The sequence below is a fragment of the Corylus avellana genome, chromosome ca10, assembly GCF_901000735.1.
Source record: "Corylus avellana chromosome ca10, CavTom2PMs-1.0".
Classification (NCBI taxonomy): Eukaryota; Viridiplantae; Streptophyta; class Magnoliopsida; order Fagales; family Betulaceae; genus Corylus; species Corylus avellana.
In genome coordinates, this window is record NC_081550.1 from 18976203 (window position 1) to 18984273 (window position 8071).

Genomic DNA, 8071 nt, shown 5'->3' on the forward strand with positions numbered 1-8071 from the left:
TTGAACCGGTTCATATCTCTCTCTCTCTCCTTTTTTTTCCTCTCTCTCAACGTCTCTCTCTCTCTCTCTCTCTCTCTCTCTCTGTCTTTTTTTCCAAGTCATTCACTCTCATTCCACACCTCTCTCTTGAACCGGTTCATATCTCTCTCTCTCTCTCTCTCTCTCTCTCCTTTTTTTTCCTCTCTCTCCACGTCTCTCTCTCTTTTTTCTCTCCAAGTCTTTCACTCTCATTCAACGTCTCTCTCTCTCTCTCTCTCTCTCTCTCTCTCTCTCTTAATTTCAAAAAAAAAAAAAAATCTCTCTCCCTCCACTCTCCAACATTAATATCTCTGATTTTTTTTCTCTCCATCTCTATCTTTCTCTTTCTCCACTCTCCAACTTTAACAAAAACATAATCTATTAGCCCAAAAATTCAAATTGGAGGTAATTATTCTTCTTAACGTTTTTTTTTTTTTTTTCAGAACAGCAATGTTTTAACATGTTCTTATTTATATAAATTAAACTAAAATTAAAGGTCTTATGTTTTAATTCATTTGAATGTTTATGGATTTTTATTTTTATTTTTTTATTTTTTTTGTGTGTGTAATAAACTCGGATTTTCAAGCATATTTTTAAGTTTTTTTTTTTCCTCAACTTTTGAAAGCAATATTATTTTGGTTTTTTTTTTTTTTTAATATTCAGAATTATGTAGGTTTTATTTGTATTGAAATAAGATAGATGATTTATTTGATTGTATTAAATCTTGATTGAAAGACCAATTTTTAAAAAAACTTTTTTAACTCATTATTTTAAAAAGTGAACAGTTAAAAATTGAACGGTTCATATTTTTTTGCAAAAAATATAACTTAGCCCTCTAAACTATCGGTCATTTGCGATTTAACCCCCAATGTTCAAAAGTAATAAAATAGCCCTCAAATTACCAACTAGTTGCAATTTGATCACTCTGTTAGTCATCACCATCAAATAGGATGAAAAATTCAATACGACATTGTTTTGGCAAAGTTAAGTTACTAAAATGTCATTTTAAGAAGAAAAAAAAAATCAATTTAAAAAATACCCTCAAAATGACGTCCTTTTGAGGAAAAAAAAATTAAAAAATTAATTAAAAAAAAAAAAGTTGGCCACCTAGAATTATTGCAACAACTGAAATAAGAACCAAAGACTAGATTAAATCTCTTTCTTCCATCGATCACAAAACCCCTCCCCTCATTTTTCCCCTCTCCCTCTCTCTCTCTCCGGCGGCTACGTGCATCCCAGCTCATAAATTGCCGGAGACGACGCCGGAGCCCAGCCCAAAGTTTGCCGGAGAAGACGCCGGAGTCCAACCCAGACCTCTCCGGTGCTCCCTCTCTTTCTATCACCGGCAACAGAGAAAAAATTTCTCTGCTGTCCAGTGCTCTCTCTCACAGATACACAATTTCTCTTTCACCGAAAATATTACCAAGGAGCCATCATGCTACCCTACTCTGCATAAGGATGAATTTGAAATCCATTATTGGTCAAAGTAAGACTACCAACCTACCAATCTTTTGCAAAATATAGATATAAAATGAGATTGTCATATATATATATATATATATATATATATTCCATTTAATGATAACAATTCTTCACTTCTTCATTTTTTCTTTGTCTGAACATAGATGTGAAGCGAGAAAGAGATTTAATCGTTAAGTGATGAAATTCATTTCTTTGCCAAAAGAGAGAATCATTGTGGATACAAATATCATCACTGGTTGCTTTTTTGCTTGACTCCAGGCTAATTTGATTTTTTTTTTCCTGTGAAATTTACATTACAGACGACAAGTGCCAGAAACAGAGATATTAACCATTGATGTGAAGCCTGGATGGAAGAAAGGAACCAAAATTACTTTCCCAGACGAAGGGAATAAATAACATAACAAGCTTCCAGCAGACCCTGGTGTTGTGATTGATGATAAACCCCATGATGTTTAAAAAAGAGATGGCAATGACCTGGGCTGGGCTCCGGCATCTTCTCCGGCTCTGGACAAAATTGTGCATATGGATTTCTGATCTGAGAAATAAATTTTGATATGAGAGAAATTGTGTATCAGTGCCGGTGTGTGTGAGTCTGCTACCGGTGAGAGAGAGAGGGAGCACCGGAGAGGTATGGGTTGGGCTCCGGCGTCTTCTCCGGCAAACTTTGGGCTGCGCTCTGGCGTCGCCTCCGGCAATCTATGGGCTAGGATGCACGTCGCCGCCGGAGAGAGAGGGAGAGGGGAAAAATGAGGGGAGGGGTTTTGTGATCGATGGAAGAAGGAGCTTTAATCTAGTGTTTGGTTCTTATTTGAGTCGGTGCAGTAATCTAGGAGGCCAACTTTTTTTTTAATTAATTGTTTTTTTTTTAGTATTTTTTTCTCGAAATGACGTCGTTTTGGGAGTATTTTTAAAATTATTTTTTTTTTCCTCAAAAGGACATTTTAGTAACTTAACATTGTCAAAACGACGTCATATTGAATTTGTCATCTCATTTGACGGCAATGACTAACAGAGTGGCCAAATTATAACTGATTGGTAGTTTGGGGATTACTTTATTACTTTTTGAATATTAAGAGGCTAATTGTAAATGACTGGTAGTTTGTGGGGGTAAATTATATTTTTCTCTATTTTCTTTTTTAAGCTTAAACCGATTTGTGAAGGCATAATTTTTTAACCGGCTTTTTTAAGAGTGAACCTGTTTTTAGTTAAAAACCAATTATTAATTAGAGTCATTAATTGTATTAATTATATTTTAAGAGTTTTCTATATATAAGTTAAATATTATTAATGTCAGAATCAATAAGGAAACAAATATATATATATATATATATATATATATATATATATTATATATAATACAAAACAAAAAAAAAAATTATTATATATAATACGTTTAGGATTCTCAAAGAAAAAAAAAAAAGAAAAAAAAAGTCATATATATAGCCGAATTACTCTCATAAGTGTCTTAATATTGCGACATGTGGCATGAACCCTTTTTGTTTTAATGCTAAACCGGTTTTTTAAGAGTGAACTCGTTCTTACTTAAAAAATCAGTCATTAAATTAGTATAATTAATGACATTTAATTATATTTCAAGAGTTTTCTATACATAAATTATTTAATAAATTAAGTATTATCAATGTTCAAATCAAATAAAGAAACAAATAATACAAATCAAATCATATCATGTATCATATATAATAGCCAAAGCCTTCTTTTGAAGTGCATTCAAATCGCGACATGTGGTGTGAACCAATTTTTTTTAAGGACTAAACCGATTTTTTAACTCATGATTTTAAAAAGTGAACAGTTAAAAATTAAACGGTTCATTTTTTTTTTTTGTTCTCTCTCTATCTCTCTTTTTTTCCTCTCTCTCAACGTCTCTCTTTTTTTTCTTTTCTTTTTTCTCTCTCCAAGCCATTCACTCTCATTCCACATCTCTCTCTCTTGAACCGGTTCATATCTCTCTCTCTCTCCTTTTTTTCCCTCTCTCTCCATGTCTCTCTCTCTTTTTTCTTTCCAAGTCTTTCACTCTCATTCAAAATCTCTCTCTTAATTTCAAAAAAAAAATCTCTCCCTCCACTCTCCAACATTAATATCTCTCATATTTTTTTCTCTCCATCTCTATCTTTCTCTTTCTCCCCTTTTTATTTTAATGCTAAACCGGTTTTTTAAGACATAATTTGTGAACCTGCTTTTTAAGAATGAATCGGTTATTACTTAAAAAACCAATCATTAAATTAGCTTAATTAATGACATTTAATTATATTTCAAGAGTTTTCCATATATAAATTATTTAATAAATTAAGTATTATCAATGTTCAAATCAAATAAGGAAACAAATAATACAAATCAAATCATATCATATATCATATATAATAGCCGAAGCCTTCTTTTGAAGTGCATTCAAATCGCAACATGTGGCGTGAACCAATTTTTTTTAAAGACTAAACTGATTTTTTAACTCATTATTTTAAAAAGTGAATAGTTAAAAATTGAACGGTTCATATTTTTGTTCTCTCTCTATCTCTCTTTTTTTCCTCTCTCTCAACGTCTCTCTCTGTTTTTTCTCTCCAAGTCTTTCACTCTCATTCAACATCTCTCTCTCTTAATTTCAAACAAAAAAAAAAAAACAAAAACATCTCTCTCCCTTCACTCTCCAACATTAATATCTCTCCTCTTTTTTCTCTCCATCTCTATCTTTCTCTTTCTCCACTCTCCAACATTAACAAAAATATAATCTATTGGCCTAAAAATTCAAATTCGAGGTAATTATTCTTCTTAACCTCATTTTTTTTTTTTTAGACCAACAATGTTTTAACATATTCTAATTTATATAAATTAAACTAAAATTACGAACTGTCACCCATACTCACATGTATGGCTAGCAATTTTTGATACGACATGCAAATCTAATATGAATCAAACAAAAAATTAGTAGAATATATATAATTAAAGAGTTTGACTTGTTTAGTTAAATTGATCGAATTATAATTGATTTATATATATAGTCTTTTGCCAATTTCTTGATACAACCTAATTAAATCCCACACGCAATACAAAAGGCCAACCCCTAGTGACATTGGCCATAGCATGATGAAAAAGGTTTCTTTCATCCCCATTGAAAATATTGTCATTGAAAATTTTCATCTATTCATTTCAAATGGTTGTACGATTGCATAGACTTGATAGAAAAGATACAAAGGAAAGATTGAGACAATTTTATGTACTTGCCATTGCTCTAGGCAAGAAGCCATAATTGGGAGAATTATTTTTCTGTTGTCCTTCGAAAAAATACTATAATGATGAGATAATGACACCTGGAGTACCATCAAAGGGAAGTTCTCTTTGGAGGGAAAGTCGTTGGTTCCCTCTGACTAATTCCAATCACTAAGGGTTTAGATGTTCACATTTTGGCTGGCGCAGCTTTAGAATCCAAAACTTTTCCAATCACAATTCCAATCACTAAGGGTTTAGATGTTCACATTTTGGCTGGCGCAGCTTTAGAATCAGCTTTAGAATCCAAAACTTTTCCAATCACAATTCCAATCACTAAGGGTTTAGATGTTCACATTTTGGCTGGTGCAGCATTAGAATCCAAAACTTTTCCAATCACAATTCCAAGTCAATCCTTTGCCTGGTTTGATAATACTTTTTTTTTCTTCAAAAAAAAAAAAAAAAAAAACTAAAAAAGAAAAGAAAGAGGTAGAAAATTTCAGCAATGGGTTTCCACGAGTTTGTGACATTTAAACAAATAAACACCTTCGTTTTACACTTAGAAAAAAAAGAAGGGCATTCTGTTTACAAAAAGCAGGATTGTTCCCTATTTTCCCAATGGCTACATTTCTTAGATCACTTCATTTTCTGATACTTCTCTATGTTTCCAATATTCCCTTGGCCTTTGCTCAAGATGAAAACCAATTTATCTACAATGGCTTCCAGCAAGCCAAGCTGCAGCTTGATGGAATCGCAGTAATCCACAGCAATGGTCTACTGCGGCTAACCAACCATTCACACCAACAAACTGGTCATGCTTTCTACCAATTCCCCCTAAAGTTTAACACAACTTCATCCACTTTAACTTCATCTCTTTCATTTTCTACCAACTTTGTGTTTGCCATGGTTCCTCAATTGCAAAATCTTGGTGGTCACGGCCTTGCCTTCACCATCAGTCCCTCGAGGGACTTCACCCATGCTACAGGAACTCAGTATCTGGGTGTCTTCAATTCTTCAAATAACGGCCTTGCTGCAAATCACATCTTGGCCATCGAGCTTGATACTGCCAAGAACCCTGAACTTGAAGATATTGATAACAACCATGTGGGAATCGATGTCAACGGTCTGAAATCAGTTAAATCAGCTCCTGCAACTTATTTTTCTGATAAAGAAGGGAAGAATATAAGCTTGGAGCTCACGAGTGGGAATCGAATGCATCTTTGGATAGACTATGACGAAGCAGAGAAATTACTGAATGTAACACTAGCCCCAACCGCAATCCCAAAACCAAACTGGCCTTTATTGTCAGCAACCATTGATCTGTCTCAAATTCTCTTGGAATCCATGTATGTTGGTTTCTCTGCAGCCACAGGTACAGGTGCAAGTGATCACTATATTTGTTAGAAATGGGTCTTGGGCCTAACTCAACCCAAAAGCTAGCTCAAGAGTTGAGGTTTCCCCTCACCTTATAAATGGACAATCTCCTTAATACCCAGGCAATGTGGGAATACCCAGGCAATGTGGGACTTCCAACAATATTCTTGGATGGTGCTTTAATAAAAGTGGACCAGCGCAAAGCATTGATGTTTGAAGGCTTCCTCCACTTCCCCGACAGGGGAAAAGAGCGATACCAAGCCCAATGATCATGACTTCTGTCATAGCAGTAGCACTTGTGCTGATAACCGTCGCTGGAGCTGCTTACATTTTGAGGAGGAAGAAATATGAAGAAATACGAGAAGATTGGGAAGAGGAGTATGGCCCCCACAGGTTCAGCTACAAGAATCTCCACAAAGCAACCAAAGGTTTCAAAGACACGGAGCTTCTTGGAGAAGGAGGTTTTGGAAAGGTTTACAGAGGAATACTTCCTTCTAATCTACAAATTGCAGTAAAGAGAGTCTCCCATAATTCCAAACAAGGCATGAAGGAATTTGTGGCTGAGATCGTTAGCATGGGAAGATTGAGGCATAGAAACTTAGTGCAGCTCCTGGGTTATTGCAGGCGAAGGGGAGAACTCCTCTTGGTGTATGATTATATGCCCAACGGAAGCCTTGACAAGTTCTTGTATAGCAATGAAAAACCAAATCTTAACTGGGTTCAACGATTTAGAATCATCAGAGGAGTAGCATCTAGCCTTCTTTACCTCCACGAGGAATGGGAGCAGGTTGTTCTACACCGAGATGTAAAAGCAAGCAATGTTCTATTGGATGCTGAATTAAATGCAAGGCTAGGAGACTTTGGCCTTGCCAGATTATACGACCATGGCACCAATCCTCGAACCACCCATGTGGCAGGGACTGTGGGTTATTTGGCTCCGGAGCTTACTAGAACGGGAAGGGCAACCACTTGCAGTGCTGTGTTTGCTTTTGGGGCTTTCATGCTGGAAGTGGCTTGTGGAAGGAGGCCGATAGAGGTACCGGCCCTGGGACTGCCTGAACGGATGATTTTGGTTGATTGGGTCTCTGAGTGCTGGAGAAGAGGAGCTATCCTTGATGCTAGCGATCCAAGATTGGAAGGAAATTATGTGGTGGAGGAAATGGTATCAGTTTTGAAACTAGGCCTGTTTTGCTCATTTGCAATACCAGCTGCATGGCCTAGCATGAAGCAAGTGATGCAGTTGTTGGATGGTGATGCTGATCTGCCCGAATTACCACATGACAGTGTTTTTGGTGCATTTTCAATTGATGAATCATCTGATTTCAAGTCGTTTCCTTTTACCCTGGCTTCTACTCCTTCCATGTGTAGCACTGATTCAATCGTGAAAAGTGGTCGTTGAATCAGCCGGGTGTCTCATGCTACGGGTAGATTAGATCTTGGATCTATGCTTGGAATTAAATCTGGACATCGAAAAAACTAGAGTATATGTACTGTAGTTTTCGTAAAGCACCTAATATTTGATGCATATGATGTAAATGGTTTCTTTCACTGAATCTAGTCGTTGAAAATGGTATTATGTAGTAGTCTGCCTAAGCTTTACATAGTACAATAAAATCAATTCACTTGTTGCAAGCTTTATAGATCGTTATTTGAGCAGTGTTTGCAGAAACCAGATTGAGTTGCTCATCAAGTTTTAGTACTCTGTAGAGGTTTTTCCTTTCCTTTATCTCTTTGAAAAAGAAAACTACTTGCAATATCTTTGTTTACTACAAGAAAACAGAGATATAAGGCAATCAGGTTTGAATGCTGCTGAAGTATGTATATGCTATGGAAAAGACATAAATTTCCTTCAAATCAGTCTGGAGGAAATATCTTTCAGCCAATTTAAAATATGAGTAATTCTAGAAGGCATATTTGTGTCCTATTTGTATCCTACTGAAAATGATGTGACTATTAAAATCATCATTGGACTTGTGATTGA

At 35.4% G+C, this 8071-nt stretch overlaps 1 pseudogene; it reads left to right on the top strand.

Moving 5' to 3' along the window:
• Nucleotides 1–5241: 5241 nt before the first annotated feature.
• Nucleotides 5242–7768, top strand: LOC132164020 (L-type lectin-domain containing receptor kinase SIT1-like; annotated as a pseudogene).
• Nucleotides 7769–8071: the final 303 nt, after the last annotated feature.